The following is a 19606-nucleotide window of genomic DNA, read 5'->3' as shown; positions in this document are numbered from 1 at the left end:
GCATTCAAAGTAATTTTTTTTAACTTGTTTGTTTACAGATTTATTTGCTACACTAAAAAAGAACTAATTCACTTTAATTTGAATGTGAAACTCGTGATTCTTTTTTTTCCGCATTTGACGTAAATTCTGAAATGTAAAAAATAAAGCTTTGATGAGTTCGAAGATTGATATGATTAAGGTTAGAGGCGATTACTGAATTTTTTGAATGATTTGAAGGAATTTCTACTATATAGTACAATTTAGAGCGATAAAACATAAACTTTAGGTACAATGTTAATAAAGACTTTGAGGTCAACTAACAAATTCGTGACGACTGGGGCTTTCAATCCCTTTAGGGACTTACTTATCATGTTACGAAATAACAAACATTATCCAAAACATGAAACACAATTCTATTGTTTTATTGAAATTTAACTCCATTTCTCTCATGTAAAGTAATAAAGGAACAAGCATTTATTGATATACATTGAATTTTATGATCAATCCTAACTGGGGTACCGGCGGCGTATCAAGGGTGGAGAGTAGGGTTTCCAAAATTCTCGTTCCCGTAAAATTTCCGGAATTGGGAGCGGGAACGGGAATGACCTTCGGGAACAGGAATATTTCCGGTTTAATCCCTAGTTGGGAGTCAAAAATCTGCGCTTTTGACAAAATACTTCAATTTCCTAGTAGTTGTTGACTTATTACGTATCGCTCTTAAGGCCTTAAAGCCTCTTTACACCTCAAACAATAAATTTAACTAATCATGAATTATGAGTCTGAATAACCAATTTTTTTAAATGTCGAAAAAAATTTAAATGACCAGAAATGTGTGGCCAACTTGGTGCTAGATCAGTTTTGAGCAGCCTATATGTCGTAGCATAATAGCCGTAAAATCATTTGAAAATGTCTTGAGTCGTATGAAATTTGCGATTTTGTTCAAGACTTACCACTTAGATGTACCCCGAAAAATACAAATCTGCCCACCAATGTGCTTGATAGACGCCTAGTCTGGGTCAAAACCAATATATTGTTGACCAAGTTTTGATTTATTTTCCATATCTGCTTTTAAAACATTAATCAGTACTTCAGTATTCAAAAGTTTTAATGCGATATATAAAATCTTAAGTATAATATTAGATAAAGTAGCTCTTAGAGCTATTTTTAATCATTTTCCAAGATACGAAGCTCACGTGCTGCATTTTAGTCAACAAAACATTAAATTCATTAACAAAGTATTACAATTTCCGTCATTTCCGTCAACATCAGTAAATTCAGAAATTTGATCTAAAAAATAAATTGAGAGTTATTTGAGAAATTTATTTTGTTATTTATTGAAAAATAGCACAAAAATGTTAAAATTGTCATGCATTGAATTCCATCTACATTTTCAACTAAGCTCAAATGTCAAAATACAAATAACATTAACCGAACAACCCATAAACATATTAAACGGAAAAAAAATCAATAGAATGACAATATGCAGAGGCACAATGAATATATTTATATATTTTTCAATTAATTTCAAATCAATTTGAAAGCTAATTTTTATTCCAATTCCACATTCGAGTTGTACATGCATGTTTTCCCATAAAAAAAAAAAAAAAAAAAAAAATAAACGTTTAATAAATTGATATTGTGCGCACATATTTGGCATCAAACAACTCATAAATCATATTTGTAGTCAAACATAATTTTGGGCATCATCTCTAATGGGTGCTCGAAGCAAATAAATGCTTGCAGACATGTATTTCAATAAAAAAAATTTATATTTGTTGAATAAATATGAGGGAAGTGCATTGAAGAGATTTTATTAGCTTTTTTGACAAAAAGATGAGCTTAATGATCCACTTTGGTCGGTTCTTGGGCTGCAAAGAGAAGCTTTTGAACCAGACATCGTTGAGAGCTCAAATGTGTTGCATTGATTCATTTTCATCGATTTACTCGGACAGACACGGATCATACTCATGCATACACTCATTTAGGTGAGTTTTCCCCTTGTCTGTTAGAGTTATTGACCCTCCAGACGTTTAAAGTCATGAAACAATCTATTAGTCGTTACTTACTTACTTACTGGAACCATGCTTCGGCCTGGAGCCTAGGTTATTACAAAAGACCTTCCATCTGCCTCTTTTACTGGCCATATCACAAAGGTTGTACAGATTCTCTGTTTTGACATTCTAGCATGACTGTCCTACGTTATGTTGCTTTTGGAGCACCATGGCGTCTTTTTCCTTGTGGATTCCATCCAAGCGAGGTGGAACAGGTTTGTGTTTCCATCCTATTTACGACACTTTCTCTAGTGTTACGTTTTCGAAGCGTGTGCTAAGAGTAGTTAATAAGCACAAAAATTAATGAATTTAAATCTTATTTTGTATATTAGAGAGGTGAATTGAATCCTCTTGGATCTTGTATAGTGCTTTTTGAAGTGAAATAAATCTCCTGAATTCGATTTACAGTTGTTTGTTGATTGAACAGCCGAATGTAGTCACTAGGACATTGCTACGTCACCATTAAGTCACCGTATTACCGGTGAGATAGGAAGTTGCTCTGACGGGTGATTTGGACTCATTTTTATAGCGAATATGCAGCTTTTGATGCTCGTGTTAGCTAAATAATGATGAAATATGCGCTTAGGACGATAAGATCGACTCCATTTCTAACTTCTCTGACTTTTATTATTTACATAACAATTTAAGGATAAATGATTATTTTAATGGTAGAGCTTTTTCTGCAAGCTTTTTACTTCTTACATTCTTTACAAAACTTTTATCATGATGTAGTCAAAAAATCTACAATTTGTAACAACTAAATTAGATACTTCTGTTTATGGTGTTTGTTTGTCTCTTGTTTTCTTTGCCTTTTTTTAACCTTTATCAATCTCAAGGCTACTCAAAAAAATACGAAAACATTTAACTTGTATCAAAAAAAAAAGAGAATCTCGGCGATATTTTTAGCGACAGATTTTTGTGATAGATTTTTTTTTGTGTATTTCCTTCTGTAAATATCTACAGCTTTTTTTATGTTTATCATGAGCTATTTTTGGTGGTTCAAAATTAATCTATATGAATTCTCCAATATTTTTGTTTGCAATGTGCGAGAAAAAAAATGTGTATTTTTAGGTTGACAGGTGAGGCATTTTAGAAAAGCGTCAATGAACCAAACCTTTAAATTTATTAATAATTCTACATTAATGCAGGTATTCTGAGTAGTAACATTCGGCGAATCGCATTATTTGTCACAAAAAATGGGTCGAAATCAGCTGTCACGTTGCTGTCAAGTCAACTTCACGTCTTGTCGTCTATGCGGTTACGTAGCGGCTTCCTAGTGACTTTAATGTGTCTTTTGGGCTAACTGAGTTGTTGTGCTGGTCGGGTTAAATATTTTGTACTGCTCAGGTTACCCATTTTGTACAGCTCAGGTTCCTTTCGTCCTCCAAAACCTAAAAATAATAAATATCCAAAATTAACTACAAATTCTTCAAAAATAAATTATTAAATTCCAAAAAAATTAAGGAATTTGCTAGAAAAATTTCAAAAAACAAAGAAAACATCCACCACTCCCATCCTGAATCGTCACGAACATTCCAAAGTCTTAATCTCATGATCAAGTATAAAATAAAATATTTTTTGCATAATTTATTAGCTTCCACGAGTTTTACTGAATGTTTATCTTTGTTTTTAAAAACAAAGAATCCCAAAAACAAATAAACGCAATAAATTCTTGCGGTATCTTCAGGTATTTTGAGTATTTCTTTTGCTTGTTGATATCAATAAAAAAATAAAAACAATGTCTATGAAAATATTGGGATCATCGCTGGTATGAGGAATTCAGTGGAAAAGTCAATCTTTTTTATTAGTGGGTTAGCTCAGGGGTTTGGCATTCGTATAAAAATTGAAGGATTTGTAATTTTCTGATGAGGATCTGAGTCAAGAATTGAAGCCGAGGCCAAAATGAGCAATATCTTAACAGGCTCGTAAATATTTTAGATGAGCATGCTCGTGAGCGTTGCTTTCAGCTTTGTCTACTCTTAAGAACATGCTCATTGCCTGTAAGATTGTTCTTAAGAGTCTGTCAAGTTATTAAAAAAATTATGAATTCCATGATTTTGAAATTGGCTAAAATTGTGAAAACGCACCAAGCATAAAACTAATGTACACTGTAGTCAATAGATTCCATCTACATTTTAGTGCTGATGCCATGATGCAAAGTTGGCTCAATGGCACTATATTGACTATTTTGGGACCATTTATACACTTTAAAATTTCCTGTTTTTACTTCATTTTTACAATTTTTACGACAAGTTCTGACCCTTCTTTTACTGACGTTAAGTAACTTGAGTTTACAGCATCAAACATGAGTTCATCATACGATCTTAATTAATTATTAGTTACTCGTGTAATGAGCATTAATAAAATATCAATTTCTGATCTGAGCCTTTGGGAATCTAGATAATTTAAGGGATTACAGATTAAATTTCAAATATTAGAATACTTTTGGGTTTTGTTAGACAAAATGTATATTAATTAAGACATTATAGAGCTTGCTAATCAAATTTTCCTACGCAAAATGCACCGTGAGAAACCAAACCCACTCTATATTGCGATGAGTATAAGGAAGATCACAAAAAGTATAGCGTCACACTAAACGTGCCAAATTTATACCCAAATATCTTCAAATAAGGCTATTGCAAGTAAAATAAAGTCTATTTAGTGGTCTGCAATAGTTTTGGAAATTTACTGTGCATTGCAAACTCAAAAGCTTGTAAATTACTCTTAAAAACCCTTCAAAATTCTGTACATGCATAAAAATCAATTAAAAACTGAAACATCAAAGAATACCAAAGGACAGTCGTTAATAAACACCAAACAACTGGTTTGCCTACCTATTAAAATAATGTCATTGAGTTACCCCCAACCAGCGATAAATTTGTTGACACATCCAATGAAGTCAACTTTAATACGCACATTTATAAACATAAAGCGCGATCCATAAAAAGGGCGTAGGAAAAGAATTAAATAATAATAATCATCAAAAAAAAAAATACAATTTGTGGTGCTGGAATGAGAATGGCGAACAAGGAGTCAATAAACACAATTCCGTGTCACGATCATCAATCGAAAGCAATTTCATAAATTACTTTATCATTTTGAGAATGAGCGAGGAAAATGGGAAGAGAAAATATATTGGAAAATGGATAGACGATTCACGCTTCCCTGTCCCATAACGGAAGAATAAAAATGAAAAGGAATTGTCATTGTCCTCCATATTAGGTATACTTGTTGATCTTCATCTATATGTATCCTTCTTTTTTTGTTCATTCTCACAGTCAATTTCATAGAATAAATTTCATATTTATTACTTTTTTTTCCCTTCCATTTCGGAACGTGTTGTGCGTTCATTTTTTTCCTTCTTGTTACTTTTTTATTTTCATTTTTTTATATATTTCGGTATGTACAGTAGAAATTTTTGTGACTTGAAATATGTCGAGAAAGAAAAAAAATTACACTTTAAATATCCAATTTTTATGCTCTCTTTGACACTCGGCTGAGTGTCATCTCAGCTCGAAGCAAGATTTTAATGATGATATGTTGGATAAAGTCGTCGGTTTGGGGAGGTTTGTGAAGTAAGCGGGTCTAGGTTTGAATTTTAAGCTGATACTGTCGAGTAAGCTGTCGGACTGCTTATTTTGGAATGTTTTAAAGATGGTTTTGACTTTACAATCATGTCAATTGACAATATGAGTGACTTATTTACTTATTTCGCTGACCATACGGATTAATTATGATCCAAAGTCTTCCTCAGATAACGCGTTAATCACGCTCTTCTTATATCCGTCTCTGTGAACAGTCTCCTTCCAAGAGTTCTTAGGAATCAGGTTCAGAATCTTGCTTATAAATACAAAATTAAAACTTCAATTTTTGGATATTATTAGCTTGATTTGCTGATTATTTGGTCAAAAATTTAAATTTAAGCACTACCAGAAGTACACGCTTCAAATGCTAAGACACCTCTCGGTTACTGTGTCTTTCGGTATTCTTCTACGCTCTATATCGGTAAAATTATATTAAGAACCCCAGCGTCCAGCTCTTTTCACGTCAAATCCAGTAATTTATCAGTCTTTTTCCTCAAAATTTCAATCTTAAAGCGCTGACCAAGTTGTTAAGTTCAGAAACATATTTATTAACGATACTCGCCACAAAAGATATGTAGAAGAATGAGAAATTAGCCTCTTGTGGGAATCGAACTAACGACCTCTCAAAACAGAGTATTACAGATGTTCCCACACCATTCGTCCACAGATACCTTACTCTCTCATCCTAGCAGATTCGCCTGCATATGGCTCGTTAACCCAGATTCCACTCTCCATCGACACCACATCTCTATAAATCACCAGAAGCTTCCAACACAAAATGAAAAATATTTTTTTTCATCATCTGCCAGCGAAAAACTGCGCTGTACATTTTCATTTTCACAGACAATTCTCTATTCTCTTTACAAATTTTTATAGCATAGCTCTCACTCTCAAGAGGGTCATTTTATTTATACAATATAAATACTGATGAGTGATGATGATTTCTATATAAAATAAAAAAAGTGAAAAACGTAAAATTAAATTTTTTTTCTTCATTTTAATTTTTGCTGTATAAATCTCACATTCAGTTCCAGAACTTATTTTTCGAGCTACTTTTTTTCACTCTGTTATTTAAACTGACATCAAGAGATGCAGGAAATTGCTCCTGACTATAGTTAATGATATAAAAAAATGGGAAAGATGGAAAAAGTTTTGCTTTCAGAGCAAATAAATTAATTTCTTGAAAAAAAATGGGGTAAAATATGAATTATTTCATCTGTAAATGTCATTTTAAATCTACAACAATAATATGTTTATGAAAAGAAAAGAATAAAATGTTTTGAGAAATTAGAACAATAGAAATAATTATGCTTACCATATATGGGTTGTGGATCTTTCATTGAACTTGTTGTTGGTACAATTTGCCATCTAGATGCTTGTTGAGAGCAGGTATGAATGCTAATTGAAGTTAAATTTTAGCAAAGTTTTAACAATTATGGTTATTATGGAATTAATTTAGAAGAGGTTAGAAGTAGTTTAAGACATGATTACTCGAGCACAATGACTTCATGGTGCATCTTGAGAGTTGCTTCTGACAGGGCAATATACAAAGCACACGACACAATATCAAATATTGAAAAAATTCAGATTTACTGGGGAGTGTATACCCTAGATGTACCATGTACATCGTAAAACAATAGATGTAAAGGTTTACGATAGGCTCAGAGTTGTTTTGGCTGATGTCGGCGACCGAGAGAATCGGCCAGTCGTTTATTGATTTTATCGGCCATTGTTTTTTATAGCTCGCCGTTTTTTATCGGCCAACGTTTTTGGGCAACCGATAAAATCAGGCCGTTTCACAACGGTGGATAGGCTTTAGATTTTTTCCAATTTCAATTACTATATTGATTGGGAAAAACCAAACACGAAACCAAAACATTCCATACGCATTACATTGATAAGCAACGTTATTAAAATATAAATTTAGCACTTTAGCTACATGTGAAGCCAAATTAGGACTCAAAATAGGCTCCAATTTTATATAAGTTAAGTTGACTTAAGTCGACATTTTCATACATAATCAGAGTCAACTACGAGCTCTGAGAATACCAAATAAAATGTCATTGCTAAGACAGAAAAGCAAATTTAATTCACCTCTAATGGCTGAAACCCGCAAGGGAAAAGATCTACTGAAGCTCCAAAAGCAACTTGACATAGAGCAATGAAAAGAATGTCAGCTTAACATTCAGACAGAGAATTTGTACAAACAAAGTGTCAGAGTCAGCAACAGAGTCAAATAGAATGAATTTTGTTTTAACTAGAGCTCGAAGTCGACTCGAATTTTGTATGGAGTTGAAATGACAAAATCCGAGTCGACATTGAGCTCTGATATTAACCTAAGTTCCTCATACTTAGGATGGTTACAATAAACACACAGTTCGGATTCTAGATTAGATCCTCAATTCCCATTTTCCATTTAGACATAATTTACAAATCGACCCCATAAACGACGAAAATTAAATTTCCATAAACGAATCACACATCAATCAAATTAAATTGAATATTTGTGGTTATACAAAATATTAATTGGATGTAAATTATTTCTCAAATTCTCAAATATGAACAACTAATTGCGTTTTACAATCTATTGAATATTGAATTTTTTTTGTGAATTCAATGATGTGAAATAACTCGAAAATGTTTAATGGAATGGCACAATTTGTTAAATTCGATTTGTGATTCTTTTGAACTGCGGAGAATCTTGTGAAAGTAAAAAGCAATTCAGCACAAATTGAAATATAATTCCAATTGGAAAAATTAAAGTTCGTGATACCAGCTCGAGAATGAAAAATGAGACTCCAATTTATTAAAGTTCACAGAAAAAGTCTTTAATGCAAGACGTACAACGATTTGGCATCTAATATAAAAATAATTGTGCTTGTTTATTCTATTTCTCATCCTACATTGACTCTTCTTAAATGTAATTAATTCAGATGAATTTCATTCAATTATCTTGTTTTCTTAACTTTAAGAGATGCTGAGGAAGATCTTTCTTGAATAGCATAATGGCTAGATTGTCTAGTTAAACATATTTTTGGGGGAAAATATCAATTTATTAGGACGTTGAGTCTATGGCAGTGAAGTAAGTAAGTAAGCCTAGTACAAGCTTACGTCGGGCACTTATTTAATTTATCAGTTCAATAGCTAATGTCTCAATACTTTTTAAGGACCTTATTACCAAACAAATAGCTAGTTCAGTGCTAAAGCAACAATCCTTAATGTACAAATCAGGGAATTAGCTAGATCACCAAAATTTAAAGCGGCTTTTGGAATTTTGAACAAAAAATCATAATTGTCCAGCTAAAGCTAACCCAATCTACCACTCTCGTTCTTTTGAACACACTCCTGGTACAACAAGCTTGCTCATAGTCAATTAATGTGCTAACGAGAGTGATTTGTTAGGACAGTTGAGTGAAATCCCAAGAGTAAGCATGATTAATGTCTGTTAAGAGATACAAAGTAAGAATTGTTTATTTTTGTTCACTTTAACATTCATTAAACTATTGAAAATATTGAAGAATTTTTGAATTTTCTAACCGAATCCAAGTTGCACAATGCGATGAATTTCAAAAATTGGCTCAAATCAGCAGTTAATATGTCAGGATACCTTCACGTCTTGCCGTATACACGGTGACGTAGTGGAACGCTAAAGATTACGGCTTGATGACTGAATGAAGCCTGATTGATATAAAGAAATTCAGATAACCTTACCTCAATTCTTAGTAGATGTCAGAGCTCAGAGTCGAATCGGATTTTAAAAAGAGTCGAGTTGACTCAAGTCGACTTTTCCATACAAAATCTGAGTCGACTTTGAGCTCTGGTGGACATTTATTTCGATTGCATTACCAGATCAACCACCCCATGCGCTTCTGTTCCAAAATTTCTTATTCCAATCTCAATTCCATCACTTACCTCCCTTTAATACCATTTAATATCACCAAAATAAATCTAATAAAAAAGGACCTCATTTCCACCATGAGCCCCAAAAGAAAAATGATAAAATCAATTTAAAGAACACCCCAATATTTTGTAGATTAAAAATATAATGTCATCATCGCCTCCATCATCATCGTTTTCAAATGAAATTCACAAAGCATAAAGAAGTGGGCCAAATGTAAACGAGAATTCAAAAGTCAAGAATCGTAAAAATCAAGTCATAAAATTTAATATCGACGACTTTAAGATAAAGCCAAAAAAAAAGTCCTGTGCTTCTTTTATGGAATCAACTTGAAGCAAAAAAAAGCGAATAAAAGTCAGAGGAGAAATTAGACAATATCATTATAATTACTGCTTCATTATTATCTTTCTCATTAATCTATCCGACGACTGCACGTGCTAACAATCTATTAAAGACATTCTTCTATGTAGCTAGAACGATAAACAGTCACACTTTTTTGTTTTGTGGCTTTAAGAATACTCATTAAGTTATGCTAGATATTTTAATATCTTAATTTCCGATGAATACAGTCAGATAGGAATCGAGTGTTGTGCTTGATATAGCCCCTTATAATCATTATGTACTACTCGGTATAAAAATGTCAGGCATGAAAATTTAAAGTTCGTAAACATTCATAAATTGTATAAAATTTAAAAATCGTACTGATTTATAGTTCTTTGAGGTTTCATTGCTTTTGGGAATGTATGGAAGTTAGGTAATGGTTAGGAGGGGTAGGAGGAGTTTATAATTGTGTTACTATTTACTTCCTTCGATGGTTGTACAGATTAATTGTGGCTCGTGACTTCCCATTTGGTTTCTTAGCTTATAGCTGCGAATTACGGTTTACCAATCCTATTCCCGAGTGATAGAAATAAAGAAGGTAGTGCATACAGAGCTTTTAAGGCTCCTTTAATTCTCTTCTACTAATACCAAATGGATGCCGCTTCCATTTGACAGTCATTTGGATGCCATTCGGCCTGGCCTAGTGAAGCCTTAATAGCTCGGGATTAACAAGAGCCCCGTTCGATGCCGGTGTGTAGAGGAGGTCTAAAAGAGCTACCTAACTTCCAATCATACCCATTTATATCATTTCACCTACAAATGAGAACTACAAATAGAACCGACACACATAGAATAGACGATTTATGAGGTTTTTATGGTTTTTTTTACTTCTCTTTATTATTCCACGAATTTTCAACTAAAAACCAACATTCTGTGAAAGTAGAAATAGTAATAAAATGCATTGCAATATTCGACTGTAAAAATTTGTTTCCAGTACAACCGACAGTTATGTAGATGTATGCATTTTAAAATATAAATGTTTTTGCATTGCATAAAACAATTCCATTTGTGTATATTTATAGTTTTTACTAGAAATGCTCACTTTATAGCATTTAGATTTGGAGTGTGGGGTTTTTGTGGATGGTCAGATTGTCCATATGGTAGTTTATGGACATCAGATGCATTAACAACCTACATCATTCTTAAGTAGCATTTATTCACTTACTTACTTCTCTGACCGTATATTTCAAGTGCTATCCTTGGCCTCCCTCAGTCCGTGCCTAAAAGTGGCTCTATCGCTGGCTGCCGCTTGAGTAGCATTTACGATATTATTAAATTACATAAAAAATCACTGATAATGCCTTTAAATTCCTCATCGTCCTCTTAATATGTTCTCAAAAATGAAGGCATACTTAATGGTTCGCTTGCTTTCGATTTCCGCTTCCTGTGCTGAGGAAGTCTTTTCCTAAATTATTTTCCGTCCTTTTATCCAAAAATGTCGTAAGCACTTTTGTAACTTTTGAGAACTGTAACAAATGTTCAGTTCCATCATTGAGCCTTATGTCTGCAGATTTGCTATAAATTCCACTACTTACTTACCTGACAGTCCAAAAAAAAATTTCACGAAAATTCTTCATAAACTCAACTGATCTACTGAACTTAATTCCGCAAAAGAATGAGGGTATGACAAGCATTTTATATTTTCGCATGATGAAGTCACTTTACTAATTTTAGACATGCGGAGATTTCAAATCTCTCAAGGTCAGCAAATGATAACAAAATTAGTTTAGCCGTATTCGGCCTATGATTTCATTGTGATTTAATCAAGAAGAGAACTGAGTTTAGAAAATAATGGCTAAAATTTTGTGGCTGGAGATTTATTTGGGGGTGGATTCTTAGTCTACTCGAGATAATCGGGCAACTAGGCAGAAAAGATAGGGTTTGAAAGGGTTTCCAGGTTGATTTAAGAAACCGGCCCCTGTTGTTGAATTGTAGATCAGCTGAGATGCATGATGCTCCTTAGATGGCATCTGAAACTGACTGTTTCGCTGGCCATCGATTGTCGCTTAAGGATTCTCATGTTCGAGATCAAGATTATCCAATTTCGTGGTTTGTCGAGATCGAGACTTCGGAGAATTCCCTTGTAGTCTCATTTTTGGTCTCGGTCACTAAAATTCGGCATAACCAAGACTTTTCTGTTGATACCTAATACCAAGGGCACTACCCTTAATAACACAAGTTGGTTAATCGATCCAAAATACAGTAACAATCCTGCGTGACTTTAGCATAGTAAAAATGAAAATAATAATAAGCATTAGCAGTTCAGGCCTTAAGGTCCATAACTGTGCGTTTATATGCGCTTTATGCGACTTTAGCATAGTTCCTGATTTAAACCAAAGCTATCCCATCCATAAAAGTCTGAATCATACCGGCGTGTAGCTTGATTTTTGATTAATTAGCCTCTATGCGCTATTCAGGATATAAATGCATCATATAGACAAATATTTAGGTTTGCCAGATAATTTCTCATTAAAATTAGTCATCAAATTGCTAATGGATTTTTCAGATCACATGCTGATGACTTTTTGGCACATGATACTTAAAAATATTTTATTCCTGTGAATTTCTAATGAATAACGGAACTACATTTTGACTCTTAATTCACTACCTACATGTAAAACTTTTAGCAGATCCATTAATGCGCTTAATTCCCCATTCGCATCTCCTCAGTGACTTCGATAAATATTTTTTTTTTTATAAATATATATTCGATCTCTTCCTAAATTTTTATTTCCGAACATTTTTTTCCTCCTTGCTTGTCTTTATTGAAAATTATTTCTCAATTTTTTTTTACTTCTTTTCTTGTGAAAAATAGAAATTTATTTTCTTCATTTTCCCATAATGTATTACCTGATGCTATCCGAACGAAAAAAAAAAGAGACTCGAGTGGCTCTTCTATAGAGCTTGTTTATGTTTTTTAATACAACATGGCAACATCTCATTATATTCGTTTTTATTTCACAGTTGGTCAGTGTTGTTACATTGAATGCTTGTGTAAAGTAGATAGATTATTGACTATTTTAGAGATTTTGGGTCTGTTAGACTACATAGAGTCAAGTCTTATTTATGAAGTTTGGGTATGGCTATAAAAAAACACTAATCTCCTCAGTTCTAGATCTCAGGTTGATGCATGAGTGATTTTCAAGTACCGATCTAGGTTCTTGTCGATTAAGGCAAATCTTCTCTCGAAGCTGTCTAAATTGAGACGTTTAACACCAGATATTGACTAGTTTCAGACTATTAAGACATTAGAGAGCTCAAAAAGGTAGAATTGCGTTTGATTTTGATAAATGACATGCGGTAGTAAACGATAGAGTCAAATTTAAGTGTCATCAAACTGAAAATTGATCTGCCCGACTTCAGTACGGGAATATTCGCATACAACGTCTAATTAGAGCTACTTAACCCGGAATGACTCTGATGCCAAGTCGTTTTCGACAAAATTCAAGCCAAAGCGACAATTCCGACCATTATAATGGTCTTGGTATTTAACCAAATTATCATCAATTTTTTATTGACAAATCTATGTTAGAGGCAGGTCCACCCCTAGTGGATAATTTTCTATTTGACAGACAAAACTGTTTTTTCCAAGAACCACTTATTCCTCTTAGAACTAGACATACAACTAGCCGGCAATTAACCTGAACGAAATTAGTCAGCTTCTGCCAAAGAATTTAGCAGAAGTAGCCGTTATAGCCCGGAACAGAGACCTGTTCAATCGCTTTATTATTGCCCTACGATTCACAGTGGATCAATAGGAACCAATCATAATCATCAAATTAGCCATCATAGTGTCACCAGAGCAACTTTGTGTATTACCGTTTAATACAGTTCATGTAAAATTTGATCCCAACCAACCCATTACCTAGACAACAACACTGCATCTAGTGGCGAAATTTTAAAATAAAAGAAAAATTTTCATATTTTTCTCATTTTTTAGCTTGACTTGTGAAAAAAAAAAACTTTTTTTTCTCCTACTGGCTGTGTGCGACTTTTTTTTTATATTCTCAGTCCCATGAAATTCGAAGTGCTTGTCGCGTATCGCGTATCGAAAATAATAAAAAAAAATAACGCTGAGAATATTTTTTTTTTCGTCTTTCTTCTTAGTAGCTAATGCGTATTGTGTCATTCGAGTATTTCCAAAAAAAAAAAATCTAATTTGAAATGTTTAGAATAATGCATAAAAGACATTGAACAAGTGGATTTATGTTGTCATAAGTTACATGGCGGTGGAATTTTCTTTCATTTCACCATAAATTATTATTTATAATTTTTGTATGTCTTAAAGCATAAAGGCATTAAAGTGAAGTGAAGTGAAGTTAAATGTAAAGCTATTGTAAGTGCTATGTAAAGGCAAGCGAGAGAAAGAAGAATTGAGTGAAAAAAGAAGGAAATGAAGGAAGAAAGAAAATTACTTTCTTGTGTTGCACAAGTTAAAGAAAATGAAATTGTGCTTTTACTTACTTGAATCAAATAATAATACAATTTAATGTTATGTACCTTACCTTACCTATGTATATATGTATTCTTTTATTGAAGATATGACAATGAAATCTGAAGCATACTTGCTCACTTATTACATAAAAAATATAATAATAAATATATACGTAGAAAAAAAGATAAATGAACATAAGGCAACAAAAAAAAAGGAACGGAAAAAGCGAGAGATGAGATAGTTCTATTGTTATAATTTAATCATATTCTGTACAAATTGCTATAAAAAAAAATTGAATGAGTGAATAAGTCGAGTAAAATAGAAGAATGAATCAAAATTAGTGTGTTTCACTCTCTACTTTTAATTTTTGAGCGAATCAAATTAAGAAGGCAGAAGAGAATCGAGGGACAAATATTAAATGAAACATTGTTGACTTCATGGAACGATGTCTTACTCGAATAGGGCAGTGTATCCACTAAAGCATCGCTAAGTCACCTTATTAACGTTAAAACACGAAGTTGCCCTATCGGCATCGTGACGGTGGCTGATTTAGACCCAATTATGGATCATTATGGAACATGTAATTGAGTTTAACTTCTATCCGACAGCGTGTCCACTTAGGCAGCGTTACATCGTCATACTAACGCTAAAATGCGAAGTTGCTATCAGCATATTAAGACAGATAAATATTTTTGCGTCACTTTCGCTAATAACAGCTACACGAGACCGGTTTTGCAAGATCTCGTTCTCGAACCTATTCCTACACTTTATTCAAACTCACTTACTTACTTCACTGGCTTTACAGATCAGTTGTGATTCATAACCTCAGTTGTGATTCATAACCTCTTTTAAATTGAGCCCAAAGCTGACTCTATTGCTGGTTTGCCTATCTACAAGAGTATGTTATTGACGGTACATGACAGAATTTAATTCAATTCAAATCCACAATTTCGACAGAAAACCTCAAATTTTCACTGTTCCTACACTTAGTTACTTTGCTGGCTCTACAAATCACTTGTAATCCATAGCCTCTCTTAGCTTGCATTTGAAAATGGCTCTATAGCTTCCAAGCGCTTGCCAATTACCAATTATTAGTGCATTATCATCTCTATCGACAGCATCTTAACCCTTCTTACCCTTACTTACTTAATCGCTGGTACAACAGATTATCGATCGCATTGCTGTTGCTATAAGCAAACCCTACAATACTTAATTCGCTGCTCATACAGATCAACTGTGATACATGGTCTTCTTCAGATGACGCCTTAATCAGGCTCTTTCACTGACTTCCGTCTGGCAATTACCAATACCAAATAAACATTTCTGCACATCCAGATCAACATACTCCATCTCTTCCTTCAACAAACCTAAATACATCCCAGGAAACCAAACAAAAATATTCATAAGAATTTGAATCCGAGGATTTACAAAAAAGCGAACGAATTTTCTTATTATGTTTCTATTTATGCTTCTTCATACTTTTCATCTGTTTCCATTCGTATGTGTGCTTCTCTCATTCATTGTATGAGAAACGAAAAAAAAAGAAAAATAAATAATTATGAAAATTTTTTTCGTACAAAATGAGAAGATTTTAGCGCATTTGTCTCATCACTAAATCACAATTTTAAGAGAGAAACACAAAATCTCATAAAGACTCAATTTGTTAGACTCAAAAAAATATTTTAAAACGTAGTAAATATTTCGAAATGTAGCAGAGATTCGTGCAACTCTAATTCACACAATAAATAATATTCTGAGAAATTTTAATGCTGACGAAAGTGCTGATGAGCTGCCAGCAGTATTAAACATTTATTGATTGCTCGTTGATGATGATGTGATTGGAACTAATGGATATGATTTCATAGTGGTGTAAGGTTACGTTTGCGGACTAATCGTTTGAATTTAGAACATATCGATTTTCATTTGGATTTGAAGTGATTTTAGTTGAATTTTGCTATGGTATACCTTACAATCTATTTGTTGATTTATAGCAGTGTTGGTCAAACTATTTGCCGTGGTACTCTAGTGTGGAATTGTCATGAACTTCTTACTGGAGGTGCATGCATCCTTGATACCAATGTGGCTTCATGGGATGTGGCTTACCACCAATTTGAGCTGTGGTACAATAAAGTTCGGACAACGCTGCTTTATCGGAATACAAAATGGTTATTCAAGAGAATCCTATTAGAGACTTGCATCATAAATGAACAATGAGATTCTAGGAATTTCTATTGTATAAATTGCATTAACCCTTCTCGAGCATAATAAATGAACTGCTCATCCCTAAAGCAACATTCTATTTGTCGGTTGTAGACAAAAGATTGGTTTAAAATGAGATAATGCAGCATAATTAAAATCATGCGACTTCCAGTAAGCTATGATGGTCTGTAAATAGTCATTTTGGAGCTACTTAGAAGCTATTGTCACTTGTTTCTAATTGTAATGCTAGTTTGGCCACTATGTGAGCAATATATGCAATACTTATCATGTAGGTATGACAGGTTCGATAGTTTTCCTGGTGGAACAGGCTACGACTAGTCAAGTGTCTAATTATAAACATGACATTCGTTAATCGATCAAATATCCGACCCAAGGCCGACGTTACTATGACTCGATGGTTATTTTAGCTTAGATCTGACACCATGCCAATGTCATGTTAGCCTGATGACAGATTTTTGATCGATTAACTGACTTGTGCTATTCGGATGAGTTCATAATGATACATTTTACTAATATATAACTGTCTGTTCAACTGAGAGTTGCAAAACAGTCACCTGTAACAGTCAAAAACCGGTTCGTATTTTTGACGATGAACTGTACGTACTTTGCCGATGAAGGGTTTTTGCCTGTCACAGGTGTCTGTAACACAACTCTGATTCTACTCTGATTATATAAACATAGAACTCAAGTGAGAATTCAACTCACATTCCCTCCAATGTAAATCCTTCAGTTTTCCGGTCTGTTCCTAAAACACTCGATCACAGCTGTAACTTACAGCAACCTTACTTCCCCACCCTTACAACTTACAACTTATCCTACACAAATATAGCCTCAAGAAATTTCACAAAACAACAAGATCAATAAACTTTACAAACGAAATTAAATTACGCGGCTGTCAGACATGCGGATTAAATAATGAATAATATCGCATTAACAATCCTAAAGTATTTAGGCTAAATACTCATAGTATAAGAAGAACGTAAGACATTGAGTGACGAAATAATTTCATAAGGTTGAATGAAAATGGATTAAAACATTTTATTGTAGTCACTCGAATACTTTGCAAGCCAATCAATAAAGTTAATGAAGTTAATACAGTCAAAATCAATTTATATCCCATCAATTTTCCATAATTAATTTGTTTTTATTATTTGAATGTCAATTACATATGAGAATTTGTAAGGAACTCTTCAACATACTTTCAAACTGTTGAAGTGGAACTGCTTACAAAAGCACAATACAGTATGTTCCCTAAGCGACGCAAATCATTTCATGAAGACATGGGGTAGGAGCTAAACATCAACCCAATAAATGTTATTTTGATAGCAAGTATCAAGTCTCATAGAAGATTTTTTTGGAATCAATAACAATTTTTTTAGATCAAAAAGACTCAAATCATTTGATGAATGATATGAATTTTAAATCATGTCATAGTCAGGAGGGGGGATTTTAAAATTTTTATATACCCGACATAATTATCAAGTACACATTACGTGACATTTAAACGTTCACAAGCGAATGATGAAATTACATGTAAATAAATGCAGGAATGAGAACGCACAAAACATTAAATTCTGAATGAAAATTTAAGCCCAGCAAGGATGAAAAAGGTTATTCATGTGAGTCAGAGTTGTTGCTGGGGGGAACTTGATCGACAAGCATGAAGGAGGGTTGGGTTGGGAATGTTGAGTGCTATGTCGCAGATTTTCTGATTATTTACATCAAAATAGCTCTATAGTTGCGAAAAAAGGTGTCTGAGACAGGCATAAGCGAAAGGTCTGTTCAGATCTGTCTACAGGCAACTCTGGATTAACTCAGAAAATCTCCAAGTTTGTCCGTCTACAATCCGTTCCTTAAACTCTGATCAAATGTCTTCCAAATTGTCAAATCGACAAAAATCTATGAAATGGTTGAGGAATCGAACTCACTTCTTCTCAAAAGACGCATACCGATATCTGTCCTATTGCCTAACCCCTTGACCACAGACCCCTTACTCTTACATTGACAGAATCGCCTTTATAAGACTAGATCCCCGAAAATTCCACTCAGCTCATACACAACCCCAATCAACCCCTCAATTCTCATCTCTGCCTGTAACTTTAAGGCTGCAAACATTAAATATTTACAAACGTGAAGCATGTTTAAATCTGCTTTTTGCTTTTTACCTCGTTTTTATTATGATTCTGACGAGAAATTCCACAGAAATTAATGTTTCAATGCTGTAGCTTTCTCAGCCATAAACCCAATTAAATGAAATTGTAAATTATTTTCAACATTATATATGTCGTCGTATCCATTTATTCACAAGCGCTACATTTTTCAATATGAACTCAGCGGAATTAATTTTTAATTAGGTGTAATGTAAAAATACTTTTTTTTTGTGATGCAGTAGCATGCGAGTTCATTGAGACTTCTTGCTGAAATGTTGATGAAATTTACATTGTATATACATACTTGAATTTTTAAAGTTGTTTAAAGACTGAATCTGTTGAGAATGGCCTATAAAAGTCAGCATTTTTTAGTAGCTTGTGTTGCAAAATGTTTCAATTGTTTGATCAGCTTGAAGGAGGTATGATGGATTTTTGATGTGTAAGCATTGATGGCAGATAAAAGTAAAAATGTTTAAAATTGATTTGCTTGAAAAGTCAGGTTTTGAACTGAAAGTCGACTTGGACCAATTTTGTATCCGAAATTCGACACGACTCAACTCGACTTCGCATGAAATTCGAGTCGACTTCGAGCTCTGAAAGCAAGTCAGAACAACTTTATATTCATTAAATATTCAGGAATAGTTGCATGTCTAGTTCAAGGATGACCATGACCATGACCATGACAGTTTTGAGGGTCATTAAATCCACTAAACTCAAAATTGAGTTTCTAGACGTCATTAACAAACAACCCCCAAAACAAAAATATCTACAGTCAAATTTCATAATAAAAAGCCTCACAGGCACCAGAATCCAAACAAAAGCTAAAAATCATCTTCAACAGTTTAACTTAACAAAAAAGTTTTTTTTTGACAAAATAAAGCCTGCAAAATGTCTTAAATGAGCGTTTG

General features: G+C 33.4%; 1 protein-coding gene and 1 long non-coding RNA gene across 14 annotated transcripts in view; one reads left to right on the top strand and one right to left on the bottom strand.

Moving 5' to 3' along the window:
• Positions 1-1155: 1155 nt before the first annotated feature.
• LOC139098019 (uncharacterized) lies at positions 1156-12051 on the bottom strand. 8 transcript variants are annotated; one of them, XR_011545132.1, is made up of 6 exons: positions 11059-12051; positions 6930-9292; positions 6637-6723; positions 4865-6558; positions 2046-3421; positions 1156-1266 (listed from the first exon to the last, which is right to left on the bottom strand). It is a non-coding gene; the product is annotated as an uncharacterized lncRNA (long non-coding RNA). The 8 variants fall into 8 exon arrangements; XR_011545137.1 differs by having other exon boundaries at positions 6930-7012; XR_011545138.1 differs by having other exon boundaries at positions 6930-7012; positions 11063-12051.
• A 1867-nt stretch (positions 12052-13918) lies between these two features.
• Positions 13919-19606, top strand: part of LOC139098018 (3',5'-cyclic-AMP phosphodiesterase-like) — a 91348-nt gene continuing 85660 nt past the window's right edge. For all 6 annotated transcript variants that reach the window (XM_070650124.1, XM_070650125.1, XM_070650119.1 and 3 more), the window contains exon 1: positions 13919-14229. The gene's annotated coding sequence lies outside the window, so the exon portion shown is untranslated. The remainder of the gene's footprint in view (positions 14230-19606) is intronic.

This window comes from Chironomus tepperi, unplaced genomic scaffold (genome assembly GCF_022539635.2).
Source record: "Chironomus tepperi strain 1889 unplaced genomic scaffold, CSIRO-AGI_Ctep_v1 contig_445, whole genome shotgun sequence".
NCBI lineage: Eukaryota > Metazoa > Arthropoda > Insecta > Diptera > Chironomidae > Chironomus > Chironomus tepperi.
The sequence above is the reverse complement of the archived record's forward strand: the minus strand, read 5'-3'. Positions and strand labels throughout refer to the sequence as shown.